General features: G+C 38.8%; 2 long non-coding RNA genes across 3 annotated transcripts; both read left to right on the plus strand.

Annotated features, from left to right (window-relative positions):
* Positions 1-3507: 3507 nt before the first annotated feature.
* LOC128148560 (uncharacterized) lies at positions 3508-8715 on the plus strand. 2 transcript variants are annotated; one of them, XR_008237317.1, is made up of 4 exons: positions 3508-3630; positions 4651-4710; positions 5335-5453; positions 6020-8715. It is a non-coding gene; the product is annotated as an uncharacterized LOC128148560 (long non-coding RNA). The 2 variants fall into 2 exon arrangements; XR_008237316.1 differs by lacking the exon at positions 3508-3630 and having other exon boundaries at positions 4639-4710.
* Positions 8716-11100: 2385 nt separating this feature from the next.
* On the plus strand, positions 11101-12342 carry LOC128148561 (uncharacterized). Its single transcript, XR_008237318.1, has 2 exons — positions 11101-11157; positions 11545-12342. It is a non-coding gene; the product is annotated as an uncharacterized LOC128148561 (long non-coding RNA).
* Positions 12343-16715: the final 4373 nt, after the last annotated feature.

Genomic DNA, 16715 nt, shown 5'->3' on the forward strand with positions numbered 1-16715 from the left:
CTAGACAATTGCTGAATTGCAGTCATCTACACAGAAAGTAGTGAGCCCTGGGCTTGGAAACAATATAAGTGGCTGTACTTGAAACTATGATTCTCTGTGCCATAAGAAATTTTTGTACTAGGAAGAGAGGATTTAGCTCACAAATACCTTTAGGAAGATCGGTCTAGGAATTTAGCAAATATTTATTTTTACTTTCTTAAATGAGTTAGAGTCTACCCCTGACTCACTGGTAGCCCACGCATCTCTCCAGAGCGGTATTTCTCCTCACAGTATGCAGTGTGTGGGATACCCTACCGGACACTGAAAAACCTGGAACTTCTGGGTTTCAGCCCTACAGCACAAAACAAGAATCGATCAGAGCCCATTTCAGTGCTGAGTCTTAGGGGGGCTTAATTTTCTAAAGTTAGTGCTCACACTACACAGAACTTTACAGGTTTTTGGCCCTTTATTGAAAATTCTGGGAGCATTGAACTTTCTGAGGCTATCAGTATCTTGGGACTACTTTGTAAAAAAAGCAACGGAGAGTTTAACAGATGCAGGGGCAAGGAACTATGTGATTAACCCTGTGTATTTTGGCACCAGTTAGTGTAAAACATTTTCTGAGAACACTTTAGGATTTCAGGAAACACTTCCTTTCCACAAGAAAGTTTTATCAAAAAATTACTTCCCAATTCTAGTAGTACAGCAGCCTAATTACCCTAATTTGCTCTAACAGTAAGACAAATATTCTAGCCAGGTGTTATATCAGAGTTTTATATTCAGTATTGACTTACAATATTGTATTGGGGGGAAAAAAAAGTATTATGGTGATGTAGAAGCCACACTAATAGCAATGAGATTATCACAGGAAAATAATGTAAGACACAATAAAGTGTTCTATTTTTTCCGTATCTATACACAACTGATGCCTGGTTTGGAATAAAAACCTAAGAAATATTTATATGTTTCTTTATATTGAACTGACATGCTGATCAGCTATAGCATGTAATTTTTGTTTTCTTTATTCCATACTGCATATAGATTTTGAAAACTACAGTCATAAGTGTTCAAAGTCTTATGACGCTAATGCAGCATATTTATAAATACTGATTTTAAGGAAAAAAATGCCATGATACAACAGACTTTTCCTGTGTTTTAGGGGCCTTACTGAAACATATATGTGTGTTTAACATTATGAAATGAAAACAAACTTTCCTAGAGATGCTTTTATTGTCTCTCCTGTTCTGTAGCTAACAATCTATACAGTGTAGTTTCATAATTTCTGATGCTTGCTGGATTCTTAAAAAGATAAATATAGTTCTCAGGAAAAATGTTGTCTCAACAACATTAAAATCTTTTGCATAACCAAGGAATTATCCAAAATACAGTAAATTTTACTGTTGTCTTTCATTATGTTGACTAATTCTTTTCTGATTGATCCTGATCTGCATTTGCTTTCTGTTTATTCTCACATATACTGTCCTTAATTACAGATTAATTTTAGCACATGATTTTCAGTTTTCTGTGTCCATATTTTTTCTCATCATGTTGTCAGATTCAACTCCATTCTCTCAAGATCAAGGAAATAATGCTGGCCAATAATGCTGATGTTTTGCATAAGCTGTGCTAATTTCACACAATTCCCATGCCACTTCCTTCAGATAACTGTGACAAGAGGACATTGTTGCATAGCAAAATCAGCTGATAACAGAAGACAATTGACACATCTAGATTTGTCAATCCTTTGATGTGTTATTATTTGAAAGCCACGTAGGAGATTGGTGAAAGACATACAGCTGATTGACTTCAATCTGCATGTCTCAGAAACTTTGACCCAGGAATACAGAGCAATGAATTGCTTATGCTGCAAAGCCTCCCAAAAATCAAATCCTGTGTAATGCATCTTCTGCCATCTCTAGACTGCTATCCTTTTGCTTTTGTTGCATGTATATACAATACAACTCACTTGCCTCTATGCCCATTATGGATTTCTCTCTACAATATTGTCATGATTCATAATGTGTTCATATCAGGACAGAGTGTCTTCATAGATGCTGACTATTTTAAGGGAGCTTGCCCATTACTGAGTCAGATTCCTGCATTTTTTTTCACTGTATAGCAAGTATATTAGATTTTGTTACTTTGAAGGTAAGCTTGAGCAACATACAAGTCATTAATCTCTTGAGTTTACTGCTTTGACACCAAGGTAGTTATAAATGGTAAGTTAAAGCAATAAAAGATAGGGATATTGGACAGAGATTTCAGGTTAGAAAAAATCTCTTCTGGATTATTTTTAAGTTCATTTTAGTTTGAATGCTGAAATGAAATCTGGCACTGCCATAAATCATAGAAGATGGATTGGTAGGACATGGCTATTGGAGGAGGATTAGGAGAATTAGTAGTTCTTTGGCAAGGGGTTGGAGAGCAAATAAAAAACTAATTAATGAGTACTAAATTAGAATGCTATATTCTGATCAGTGGCTGCATTTCCTTAATAAAATTTGTGCAGGTTTTTCAGGCACTTTATAGCAAATACACATGAAAAAAAGTGAAAAGTGGAAGATGCCAAGTGCGTAAAAAAATACATTATCATTAATGCAGAAGACTTACATGAGAGGTTTTAGAGGAATTAATTGTGCTATATCTTCAGCTGATATGAAGCAAAGACAGTACTGTTTTACATCCACATGTTAACTATCTCAATTTCTAGACATATGCAAACCCCAGAATTTTAAACTTTTTTTATGAGTTCACAAAACTCATTTGTCCTTTCAACTAAGTGCATTCTAAACCTATACTTATAAAACAAATAAATGATTTTAAAATAAAATTTGTATATCGGTAATTTTCATAAAGGTAATACCCTATAATAAAAGTACACAAAGAATTGGTATTGGAATTGCTGCCCATACTATGCTGCAATAAATGGGTGGGGTTTTTTATATCACAGTGACTGAGTTATATGTTGCTTTTGTTTTCCTTGCCATACTTGCCTTTCTCCTGTTTTAAGATCTGCTTTATAGTCTATTCTTTATTTCTGAAAACGTCTGCTTAATCAATTTCTGTTTAAGTAAAAATGCATGGATTAATTTTCACTGTCAGTTTGCTAGTCTCGTGGTTTAACCACAGCCAGCAACTAAGCACCATGCAGCCGCTCACTCACTCCCCCCCACCCAGTGGGATGGGGGAGAAAATCGGGAAAAGAAGTAAAACTCGTGGGTTGAGATAAGAACGGTTTAATAGAACAGAAAAGAAGAAACTAATAATGATAATGATAACACTAATAAAATGACAACAGCAATAATGAAAGGATTGGAATGTACAAATGATGTGCAGGGCAATTGCTCACCACCCGTCGATCGACACCTCGCTGGTCCCTGAGCTGCGATTCCCTGCCCCCACTCCCCAGTTTATGTACTAGACATGATGTCACATGGTATGGAATACCCCGTTGGCCACTTTGGGTCAGCTGCCCTGGCTGTGTCCCCTCCCAACTTCTTGTGCCCCTCCAGCCTTCTCGCTGGCTGGGGATGAGAAGCTGAAAAATCCTTGACTTTAGACTAAACACTACTTAGCAACAACTGAAAACACCAGTGTTATCAACATTCTTCGTATATTCAACTCAAAACATAGCACTGTACCAGTGTATTGGTTTTGTGTGGCAAGGTTTTGGTAGCGGGGGGGGGTTACAGGGGTGGCTTCTGTAAGAAGCTGCTGGAAGCTTCCCCTGTGTTCGAGAGAGCCCATACCAGCCGGCCGAGCCAATCAGCGATAGTGGTAACGCCTCTGTGATAACATTTTTAAGAAAGAAAAAAGTTGGGACGGAGGTATTCGGCAGCCTGAGAGAGGAGTGAGAACGTGTAAGAGAAACAACCCTGCGGACACCAAGGTCAGTGAAGAAGGAGGGGGAGGAGATGCTCCAGGCGCCGGAGCAGAGATTCCCCTGCAGCCCGTGGTGAAGACCATGGTGAGGCAGGCTGTCCCCCTGCAGTCCATGGAGGTCCACGGTGGAGCAGATATCCACCTGCAGCCTGTGGAGGACCCCACGCCGGAGCAGGTGGGTTCCCGAAGGAGGCTGTGACCCCGTGGGAACCCCGCGCTGGAGCAGTCTGTGCCTGAAGGACTGCACACCGTGGAAAGGACCCTTGCTGGAGCAGTTCGTGAAGAACTGCAGCCCGTGGGAAGGACCCACGTTGGAGAAGTTCGTGGAGGACTGTCTCCCGTGGGTGGGACCCCATGCTGGAGCAGGGGAAGAGTGTGATGAGTCCTCCCCCTGAGGAGGATGAAGCAGCAGAAAATAACGTGTGATGAACTGACCGTAAACTCCATCCCCGTCCCCCTGTGCCGCTGGGGGCTTGGTAGAGAATCGGGGAGTGAAGTTGTGCCCGGGAAGAAGGGAGGGGTGGAGGGAAGGTGTTCTGAGATTTGGTTTTATTTCTCATTACCCTACTCCGGTTGATTTGTAATAAATCGAGTTAATTTTCCCCAAACTGAGTCTGTTTTGCCCGTGACAGTAATTGGTGAGTGATCTCTCCTGTCCTTATCTCGACCCACAAGCTCTTTGTTATATTTTCTCTCCCCTGTCCAGCTGAGAAGGAGGGGGAGTGATAGAATGGCTCTGGTGGGCACCTGGCATCCAGCCAGGGTTAACCCATCACAACCAGCTACTAGGAAGACAGTTAACTCTATCCCAGCTGAAACCAGGACAGCTAGCAACTCACCTTCTTCAAGGTAAGCCTATGTTCATTTAATAGCTTTTGACATCAAGATATTTAAAGAAGCTACTTTTCCCCAAGTAGTAAAAAAGATAAATTTATGTAGTTGGAAAATATCTAGATTTTACTTCCTACTTGTTTTGTAAACAAGAAATCAAAGAACATATGCAAAAGACAGATATAATTCCTTAGCTTGTGGAAATAGAATAAGTAATCTCATTATGTGCCTAATGAGGTTATACAAATGAGTGCTAATCTCGTTTCCTCTGAAGGACATTTAAAACTAAATTTCATACCATAAGCTGAAGATAAATATTACCTAACAGGTCATATGACTAAGATTATGCCTAGTTTCTCTCTTTTCTCTTCATCCTGATTTCTTTTTCCTTAAAAGAAAAACACTTTTGATTTAAACCTGCTAAAATAAAAATGTTTTCATTGAGATAAAAAAACAATCAAATGTTTTCATTATTTTCTTTCAGAAATAATTTTTGGTTTCTCATTAAATAATTTGGGTCACTGCAGTTTTTGAATTCTAGATCTCATGAGTCATAGGTCTGTAATCATTCAGGAATGAAAGAAAAGACAAAGGGTATCGTGGCTAAATTTTTTGCAGTAGCACTTACACCCATTTTCACAGGCCAGATGGACCTCCTGTGACAGCAGATACCATGGTACTACTTGTCATGCAAGCGTAACACATTCAGAAAGCGCTCAGCCATCTTACTGGGTATGGAAACAAAACTGAATCAAAACTAGGTGAGTTTGGAGAACATAAGATCTTTACCATCCTTCAGTAGTGAAGGAACAAAAGAAGGTTCTGATGGTTAATGCATTGGTCTTCAATGCCAGTTAAGTGGTTAAACTCTATTTTAACACCCATAAAATAGCCATCTTGCTCATATATTAAAAAAAAAAAAATCTAAAAGAATGCATGGTGCTATGTTGCAAGCTAGTAAACATCAAGAAAAGATGTTCAGATGATTCAGTAGATTATTTTTTTCATTTTAATCTTGGAAGATCAGAAAAAACAAGTTAGTACTCCAGTTGAAAGAGTCAGCACTTCCAATGAGTTAAATATCTGCTGTAATTTCAGGTAAGATGAGAATATATCATAAAAAATTAAATAATGAAATAGCTAAGGTTTTTATATAAAAAGAAGTCTTATATGAAGAACCGTCATTGGATTTTACACTTTAAAACTTCCCTTGCAGTATTTTGGTTGTCTTTGTTTCTTTTAAGCAGAGGAAAATGGCTTCTGAATATGAAGTGTTTCAATTGTTACTCTTCACCTATAACCATGTCAGGCTATTTTATTTTGCCAGGTTTGGATGTCTCTGGATGAACTCAAACTTCCCAATCTTTCGCATGTGTCTGGTAAAAATACTAAGACATTGTCATTGCTTACAATTTAAAATGGACCACCGAAATGATAAAAAAGAATGTTGCAGCAGTTAGAACATTTATCTGGAAAAAAATAAAAGGGAAGAAAAAGAGGAGTGCTGCTTGCTTCTACAGATTACTTGTGCTGTGCTGCACTAGCAAATCCTCTAGCCTTGTAAACAATGACTCAGTTCCCTCTTCTACCTCCCCTTTTCTGAGCATCCTCAAGATTATGAAGAATCCTCAAGCTTTTGAAGCCACCTGAACAACACAGCCATCTAAATCCTATTGTCATATATGACTACAGAATTTAAGCATCATTAGAGCTTAGTTTGTTCAAGTCCTAGTATCACCTTTGAAAATGAGTGTCACAACATTTTATCTTTATAAAATTTCTCTCTAGGCTTGTCTTTTTTTTTATTATTCTTACTATTCTTTAATTTCAAACAGGGAGCTATGTTGATTCTGAGGTAAAGAAGTATATTAATAATTCTGAAATGCTCAGATGCTGTGGTATTTTTAGATACACTGAAAAGGCTTATCCTTCCTTGCTACTTTAGTGGTTGGCAGAGAGGATGCACAGTCAAGGAGCAATTCTGGCCAGCTGTGCTAGCTGTCACATATCTTAATGAACTGCACTCAGAAAAGTAGCAGAAATTCTATGAAATACTTGCTCTGATGTAATGTGACCACTCACTTGTATTGTGTTTCCAATACTGTCAATTTAGTTTGTATTCTAATCCTTTGTTGATCTGAAAAATATTTAAGTATATTGATTGACACTCTAAAGCAGCAAGTGCTCAAGCATCCTGTAGATTTGCTAAGTTCCCACCGTGAAAATTGTTCTGGGTTTCTACTGAAAAAGGTAAAAGTTGCAGAACAAAGGTGATATATTTTCTTTTCCATAAATTCATAATATTTTTTACCATTGTTTTGTCCTACATTGTTGGTATGTATCTCTGCTCCTGCAGAACATGACAGACCAAATTATATATTTACAATACTAAGACCATATTTATAGGAAAAAAAAGTTTTATTCAAATAATTAAAAATTAAATACATTTTAGCCTAGCATATGATATACTTAAGGATCTTTGTTACTCCTGTTAAAAAGTTGAAATAAATCATTCTTGCTTATCATCAAACATTTGCCTAGATATTTTTCCTTTGGTGGCAGAAGTTTAGCAATGAAAATGAACTAACATTTCAGTATTTATTGTATTTCTGCTTTGCTTTATGTTTTGGTTGTTTTTTTTTTTCCAAGAAAGGAATCCTCTTCTCATATATTTATTCTTTTTAAGGAGTTCTCATAGGCCTGAATTAGGAAAAAAGGTCTTGAAAAGGAAGCCTTTGATGAGATCTGGATGTTACAAGTTAAGAGTGAGCATCAATAAGCTTTTAGGTTACTTGACAAATCATTAAGAAGTACAGTGTATTAAAAATACAGAATCAAATTCTATGGCCCATATGTATTGTCCATTTGTGTAGCAATATTAACTAATGTCATGTGTCATGATCTACACTATTTTTCCAACAGTATTCAACCGATATATATGAATTTCACTTAAACTTTCTATTGACTCTCCTTGTTGGGATGATTTCTTACAGTAGTCTTAACATAAAAGATCTTTGCACATTTTCCCCGTATAAATTGTTCTGCTAATCATCATGGTTTCCTCACTGGGACATAAATACCAAAGGAACTGGGAAGTGATGGTGATTTGTTTAGACTGTAGCTTATTTTAATTTTACTTCATAAAGTTATCTTTATTTTTACTTAAGAACAGATACTAAAAACAAAGCAGCAATAACATAAAAAATCCTTGTACAAAACAACCTTTTCCTCTGCATGGAGCAGACTTTTTTTCTAATGCAGCAACCTTACTTCTGATAGTGTCTAGCAACAGATTATATTAATGGTATGTTCAGCTGAGACTGAGATGGTTTGGTCTATTGCTGTTCATTGTTAGTATCTTATCCAGAATGAGTAGGATGAACTCTGCCTGCCACTAATGCTCAATTTATGTTTCCTTCTGTCTTTATTTCGGCAGGAGAATGTGCTAGATGAGATACTGAAAACAGATGTATAACACCAGATGAAAAAATTCTGCATCATGTTGAATTTCTGTGGGCAGCTGGTATTATACCTTTTAAATGTCTCTTTATGTTTACCAGAATAGCATAATAGTCAATTCACTCCTCAATAACAAGCTGGCTGTTCTTGGTCAATAGAAAGGTGATACATCTATTTCTCTTTCCATAATAGAGGCTTTCTAGTTCATCCATTAGTTTCACACTTGAATTAAAATCTAAACAAGTGAAGGAAAAAAACATCCAAACTAAGTTGTGCACAAGTACTGAAAATAGGAAAGGTTGAAGGGACAATTCCTACTTGTAGTACATTAAACAGATTGCAGTTGTTTGTTTCTTTCTTTGTTTGTTTTTTTCCTTTGTTGGTTTGTTTTTTCTTGAATTACTTTGTATACTTATACTGGAGCATTCTTTCAGGGCCACTTTTACTTGAAGATGCCTTAATATTATGCACATAAATATAATGGTCTAGAACCCTTTGTTATAAACACATTATAATTCCTCAGACATTCTTTATGACATAGCATAAAAAGTCCAACACAAAAAAAAGAGGTAGAGTTTATAGTAACACCCCTTTAATCGTGCATCACAATTTTCCACATTTTTTTTTTTTTCTTTCCCCCCTGAGCATTTCTGCACCTTATTTCTTCAGGAAAAAGTTAAGAATGAATCACTGTAATCAGAAGTTCATTCCTGAGGCTTTAATCATATCAAGTAGCACTTCATTCCTTATGTTGCTCCATCAACTACGAGATCACAGTGAAAGACATAATTTAACATTCCTGAGGAAATTAGAATTTGACTGTGAATAAAGTACTAGTCACTGTGATTGAACTGAGCAAAGCTTGAACCATTGAACAATGGCAAGCACAGAGAAATTAATGTTTTACCCTTGACCTGAAATTGGTACTGTAACAACATTGTTTAGCTTATTGCTGTGTGTTCAATGCTGTAATCAGGGGCTTAAGTATCTCGCACAGAAATATATTCTAGTACATAGAATAAATCTGTGTCTCTTTCTTATTATTTTTATTGAATCCTACTAGTAGTAGCACATACAAGGTGAAAAATTATGGAGAGGCACTTTTTTTACTTAAACTCTTTTACAGCTGGTTCAACTTGTAGGCTGAACAGGCATCTGCCTTGAATGGCAGTTAACAGTCGGTGTCAGAGCACATCTGCCAGCAGCTGAGGAGACTGATCTGGTCTGTCTGAGTCTGGTTTGTCCTTCTGATGCATATTGGGGAGTCATTACTTAGAGGCCAGCTCTTTGCAACAGTCATAGAAACCACCTCCCTCCCCTCTAGCAGTAGCGGCAGAAGAATGCCTTTTCCTCTGTGCTATTTTCTGCAGAATTTTGTTTTCCTTCCCTCGTGGGGACAGCCATAGACCTAGCTTCTCCCCCTTCCTACTTCTCACAAGGAAGTGAACAGAAGCTCTTGAAAACGAAAGGAAAATCAGGTGATGCCATTTGTGGATGCTGAGTAGGAAGAGGATTGCATTGGTGATAAGAGGGTGCATCTCTGTTTCCCAGTGGAGGGGAATCAACTGGAAGAAAGACTCTAGGAGGCAGGAAGGAGCCAAGATGTGATTCAGGGGGAAATTCTTCTCCTACCACAATCCTGATGACAACTCCACTCCAACATCCCTTCTGAACTCCCCCCTTGCACAGACTGTTTGCAGTGGACAGCAACTTGCTTTTCATATCTGGCTGAGAAGCCTCAAGTTGGCTGTACTAACTTTGAGCTAGAATGAAATAATTAATTCTATAACAACTATGGCTCAAGTGTTACGAGGTGCATAGAAAATATTAATTGTGAAACAGTAGAATGTAATATTGCATATTTCTGCTTATACTTTTATTTGAAGTGTTTTAAATTAAGTAATATCTTGATGGATTTCTTGCTTTCTGCTTGTAAGTCTTATCTACACCACAGATTTTAGATACATTTGTAACCCAGTAGAAATACGGTGGCTTTTAGCCTAAGCCATTTTCAACATTTTAATTTACACTATTTATAACCAGCTAAGGATCTGCGTGACATGGTGTCTGCTTTCCTTCTTCCTCAGGGATATATAAGAGCTGAGATGAAAAGACCATTGACTATAGCACAGTCTCCGTGATTGGCTAGGAACCATGACAATAAAAGCATGTGCCCTCCTAGTTTGTCACCTTCCTTGAAAATGCTTCTGACTTCAGTAGCTCTTAGCTCAGGCCAGTGGGGAGAAGTATGGGAGGACTGAACTGGCATGAGGACTACCACATGAGTGTTAGTTTCAGTGCCAGCCCATGCTACATAATGTGGAAAACACGCAGTGGCATTCTTGCCAAAGGATGTCACAGATGACACAGTTGTATAGGGGTTCAAGAAGAAGCTGAATAAAGTAATGGATGAAAAGTCCTCTGAGAAATATCAATTATGTATAAAACATAAGGTTTCTGAGCCCTAAATTAATGCCAGCTTGAAGATTGGTCAAGGGTGTATAATTTAAACTGGTATAATGTATGCTGACCACTTCCTTATAGCTTTTATCTGAGCATTAGCTTTTGTCGACCATTTGTATATCATTAGCAATGCTGAACACATGAGCAAGTGGTTTAAGTGACAAGTGTAAAAAATTAATAAGGCGTCAGTCACAAGGTTACTTTATCATGGTTTCCCATGGTATGAATTAGAAAACAAAGTTAAGAGATTTTTTTTTTTAAGCTTTTCAGGAACTTACAGGGTTAATATACTCCCTGAATGGGAATAATGCATTTTTAAACATTCAATGGAATTGGCTTTGGTTTAGAAATACAAATATGTTTTGTATAACTAAAATTTGTCCAAATATCTTTAATTGCTTTCTTTGATCTAAATAAATAAGTATTTGTTTAAATCATGTGGAAAGCTCTTTATAAAACTGGTGAAAACTATTAATTTTGCATTTCAGGTAATTAAAACTTGCTTACGTGGGACTATGCTGATCTGACCCATATCGGACAAAGGTAAAAAACTGTTTTAATATACCAAAACATATGAGATTTTTTTTTATTCTTTGCTTGACCTAGATTTCAGTGGGGAGCTTATCACTAATACAAATTAAATAGAAAACTTACCTATTTCAGTAGAGAGGGAAAGGATAAGCCAGTAGGCAAGGACATATTTTCCATGATAGGAGGCCTTTCCAAGTCTTTTGGTAATAATCTGGGGATGCATTATCTTTTTAGCTAGCAGTAATAAAATAATAAAAAGTATAATAGAAAGTATCGTTTAATCTTTAATTTTCCTGAGCCTGAAAAGTTCAGTTTTGCTTAAGGTCTTCATAATTTTTTTTAATATAGAAATTGTATGCACATCAGTAGCAAACAAACATAATTTAATTTGTCTTGCAGGCAAAGCCTAATGGTTATCCAAGCCACCCAGAACTTAAAAATGGGCAAATATTCTCTGCAAATATGTGCAAATATTTCTGTGGCTGTGTATGGGGTTTACGTGTTGAGGTGTCGGCAGTGGGGGGGCTGCAGGGGTGGCCTCTGTGGGAAGAGAGCAGGGGCTGCCCTCAGCCAGACACACAGCCAGTCCCAGCCGGTCTCAGCTGGTTCCAGCCAGTTCCAGCCATTCCAGCCAGGACCACCGTGGCCCCCACCGCTGCCACAGCTGAGCCCACCAGCCACACTGGTGGCACCTCTGGGAATATGTATTTAAGAAAGGGCAAAACACTGTACAGCACAGTGAAGAGTGAAGAAAAAAGTGTGAGAAAGAGCCCTGCGACACCCAGATGAGAGAAAGAGGAGGGGAGGGCTGTGCTGCAGGCTCCAGAGCAGATTCCCCGGCAGCCTGTGGAGACATCACGGTGGAGCAGGTATTTTCCTGCAGCCCATGGAGAGCCCATGCAGGAGCAGGCTTACCCTGAAGGACTGCAGGCTGTGGAGAGGACCCACACTGGAGCTTGGGAAAAATGTGTGGAGAAAGGAGTGGCAGAGGGGAGCTGTTACAGACTGATTGTAAGCCCCCCCACACCCTGTGCTGCTTGGGGAGAGGAGGTAAAGGAGCTGGGAATGAAGGAGTGAAGTTAAGCCTTGGGGGAAAAAAAAAGGGTGGGGTGGGTAGAAGTTGTTTTATTTTTTGTCTTTGTTTTTCACTATCCAAACCTCTTTTAATTGTCAGTAAATTAAATTAGTTTTCCCCAAGTCAAGTCTGTTTTGCTCATGAAGGTAATTAATAAACAATCTCCCTGTCTTTTTCTCAACCTACAAGCTTTTTCATCTTATTTTCTCCCCCTGTCGTGTTGAGGACAGGGAGTGAGAGAGCAGCTGGGTGAGCATCTGAGAGCCAGCCAAGGTCAACACAACACCACAAGTACTGTAAAGCAAAAATCAATATTCCAAAGTATGGAGACTGATAGTTCGCCTGCTGGCTTGTGTGTAAAACTAGAGAGTAAGAAATATGTACAAAAGACCTTTCACTGACATTGCATCATTTTCATATTTGAATTTATCTGCTTAATTTAACAACATTTTATTTGAGTATAAAGTGTAGAAGTGGTGAAGGCAATCAAAGTGAAATAGCATGGAAAGTTGTTACATAAATTTTACTGCTGGAAGCAGAAAGACCCTCAGATTTGTAAATAATTGCAGCTTCTTTGACAGTCTCTGATTGTTCCTGAAAAGCTTATAGTGATTAAGAACTAATTTGTATTGCTTCCATTGGTAGTGCTTTGCAGCCATGAATAGGTTATATATTTTTCGTGATACATTTAGGCCATAGGCAGTTTCATAAACTTACTCTGTTCCTTTTACTTTACTCACTGCTTTTAACTCTACTGACTTGAAAAGAAAGCAAGCAGAGAAATAAATATTCCTGGTAGATATATTAGCAGAATTTTTAAATATTATTATTTAAACATTATTTACCAAAACTTCCCCAAACCTAATTACCCCTTAGCATCATTACTATTAAAAAACATGCTTGATTTTCTGATTTAAGCCAGGACTTTTACTATAAATTTTTTCTCCCCTGTAAGATCAGCTGAGAAGTTCTCTCTGTGCACAAGGCTATCTTTTGGCAATTTTGTATAGCCCTTCTCCACCAAGTAGAACCCATACCATTCCTGCACTAACCCCACTAAGCGATTCTGTTGCTAGTGGACTACTGCATGTAGGTGTATGGGGAAAGGAAATAAAGGCCAGATTCAACACAGCTGAAGTAAAAGGAATAATTCCAGTTTATTTCAGTGGGCTATAAATATAAGATTATGTCTTATTTACCTAAGGGGACATTGGCATTAATTATATTATTTAAAGAATGTTTGCCTGACCTCATTAGATGCAGGAAGAATGGAGTACAGGTAGCATTCTTGCTGAATCAGTCATCCTTTCCTCCTGCTAACCCAAATTTCTCTGAGAATGAATAACCAGCAGGAAGATGAAGGAATAGGTCTCCAGCATGATGCAACCATGACCTGCAGATTTTTTTTATATCAGGTATAGATAATTAGATAGCTTCTGCTTCTGTATTTGAGGTAGGAGTAATGCTAAGTGCAGAGATCCCAGAATTCTAAACAAACATCCACACGAAATAGTCTTAAATATTGTGAAGCTGAGTCTACAATTGATTCTCATGGGTGAATATGGTTTGCAATAATACTTATGCATGTGTGTATAATGCATGCAACGTTCTGGTTTCTGTAATCTCTACAGCACAATAACTGCAGTCCAATTAGTTCATCCACCTTTGTCTGCTTATTTCAACTAAATAGTGTCTCTCCCCTGTATGAGAGATGCAGCTGGAAAAGGGTAGTGTTAAAATAACTCAGAAAACTTTAATATAATTTTAAATAAAAAATAATTCTACGTTGGAAGCAGATGCTTTGATGAATATTTATACATTTGTCACTTTCAGTTTTTTTATTGATATTGTAACCTTTGGAGTAGAGGACTTTACTGCTCATCTTTAGGATTTATTGCTTTACATTGGTTCCTTATAGTCTTGGACCAGACATTCAGTACCCATATTAATGTGTGATGACTGAATGCTTATTTTTCAAAAAACTTTATAACAACTGGAATTGCTAAAAGCTCCAGAGCTGACCAAGTGCAAGGCTTTTAAAGTATTTGGCACTAGAATATAAATTTTTTACCACCATAAATTCAGATCAGGCCCCAGTCTCACTGCCTTCAGAAAGAAGTGCAAGACTTGTCTGCACATTGTTGTTTTTATAGTAGCAAAATGTGTGAATAATGGCTCGGCAGCACATTCTTAAAATAAGCAACAGAAATTATCTAAAAGAGAAGTGAGATACCAGTACAGTAATGCAGGTTGGAGAATCTAGTGAACTTTATGCAATTTGTTGGCAAGAAGATTCAGAAGTGATGGATGTCTTGTAATTACTGAGATGAATGTGAAATATATTTTGCAGGTGTAGACACTACTTAACTGGTGTCATTCCTAAATTTCATTTAAAAGTTTCATTGATTTAATGGTTTGTGGACCAGGAGCTCTCACCCTTGAAAGAACATCTGTTGTCAATGTGCTCATATTTTTAAATTCACATTGATGCTTATTTCATAGTAATTCATTCCACTTACTAGATTTGAAAGAATTGCTATTAATGGAAGCATTGGACACTCACAGATGCTTTCATTAAAGTATTTAAAATGTTCACATGCTTTTAGCATGCAAGGGTTATAATCAGGCATTTTATAGCTCTTTATAGGAAAATGCTTGGTGCTCCACCTAACAAAATTTTGCACAGTCAGCTTTTTTTCCCACATCAGATGCTAATTTGAAAGCTACTTTGATGGAGAATAGCATTACAGAATGACAGGATCATAGAACAATTGATATTGAAAAGGACCTCTGGAGATTGTCTAGTCCAACCCCCCGTCCTTAAAGCAGCATCAAATAAAGTCCTTTGCTGGACTGACCCCAGTAAGTCCATGTCCCTCTTATCTCGCAGAGCCCAGCACTGGACACATCACTCCAGGTGTGTCTTCATCAGTGCTGCGTAAAGGGGAAAGATCACTTCCCTTGACCTTCTGGCTGCGCTCTTCTGAACACACCCCAGTAGTCTATTGGCTGCCTTTGCCATGAGGGCACATTGCCGGCTCATGTTCAGTTTTGATGTCCACCAGGACCCCCAGCTCCTCTGCAAAGCTGCTCTCCAGCCATGTGGTCCCCAGTGTGGACTAGAGTATGGATTTATTCCTCCCCAAACGCAGAACTTAGCATTTCCCTTCATTGAATTTAATGAGATTCCTGTTGGAATTCCTGCAAACATGAGGCTTCTTCCAATTGTCCAAAGAAGGCCTCATCTACTCCTTCCCAATCAAGCGGTCTGTAGCAGACAGTCACCACAATATTGCCCGTGTTGGTCTGCCCTCTACTCCTGACCTATAAGCTCTGAGCTGGCTCATCAGCTGTTTCAAGGCAGAGCTCCATGCATTCCCTTGCCTTCCTGGCCTGCCCTTCCCCATGGACCTCCATCCATCCATTGCAGTGCTCCAGGCATGTTAGTTATCCCACCATACTTCCATTATCCCAAGGAGATTGTAGCCCTACAACTGCACACAGACCTTCAATTCCTTGTGTTTGTTCCTCATGCTGCATGTAATAGCATAAAGATACTTCAGAGACGCAGTGAATCATGCTGATTTCCCAGTTCCTATTTTAAAGGTCTCCTTTCCAGACAGGCCAACCATTTGCCAAAGATATTTTCACCCCACTTTGTCAGGTAGATCCTCTCTCTTACATGCTGCTATCAGTCTTCAAAGATTGTGCATGGTCATAGAAACAAAAACATTGTTGCCACCACCAAATGTGCAATAATTTGACCTCCAGGGTTGTCCAGTCATCCTCAAGCAAATCCATCTCACTATCAGGATCAGGGAGACATGCCCCTGTCCTTGACCCTCACCTCCAGAGCAATGTAGTTAAGCCTGGTACTTTTCAGCCCTCCCCTGGAAGTATCACTGGTGCCAACATGGAAGAGCAATTGGGGATAATAGTCCAAGAGTCAAACTAGCCACAGCAACCTCTTCACTACTTCTTGACTGCGAGCCCTGGGCAAGAAGTAAATCTCCCTAGATGATAGGCAGGGTTGGGAGATGGGATCCTCTGTCCCCTGCAGTTTCCCACTACCAACACTTGCTGCTTCCCCCCGCCGCCAGTGCCCCCCAAGTGGCTCAGACTCAGCTGACAGAGATGCTCCATTCAACAGCTCTCCCAGGTTTTTGTCAGCTGATGGTGGTGAAGCTATTCCATAGTTGCAAGCCTTCAAGTGGGGTGGGAGCCTTCCTGCTGGTGCCAGAAATCACAGGCTTCCAGCCTTTGCCATAGCGGGAGTTTCCACTTGCAAGCTGATAGGCACAGGCTCTGCCTGCATCTCAGCTTCCTCTGGATGTTTGCACTCTTAAAGCTACAAGATTTCAGAGAAGATCCAGTTGATCTCTTTCTCATTATCTCTGATGGTGTGCAGTCTCCTGACCTGCTCCTGCGGCTCCTTCTCTTAGAAAGCCAGTCCCTTGAGAACTGCCCACCTGCTGCAGGCTAGAAGACCCTGTGT

The sequence above is a fragment of the Harpia harpyja genome, chromosome 11, assembly GCF_026419915.1.
Source record: "Harpia harpyja isolate bHarHar1 chromosome 11, bHarHar1 primary haplotype, whole genome shotgun sequence".
In the NCBI taxonomy this organism is placed as follows: Eukaryota; Metazoa; Chordata; class Aves; order Accipitriformes; family Accipitridae; genus Harpia; species Harpia harpyja.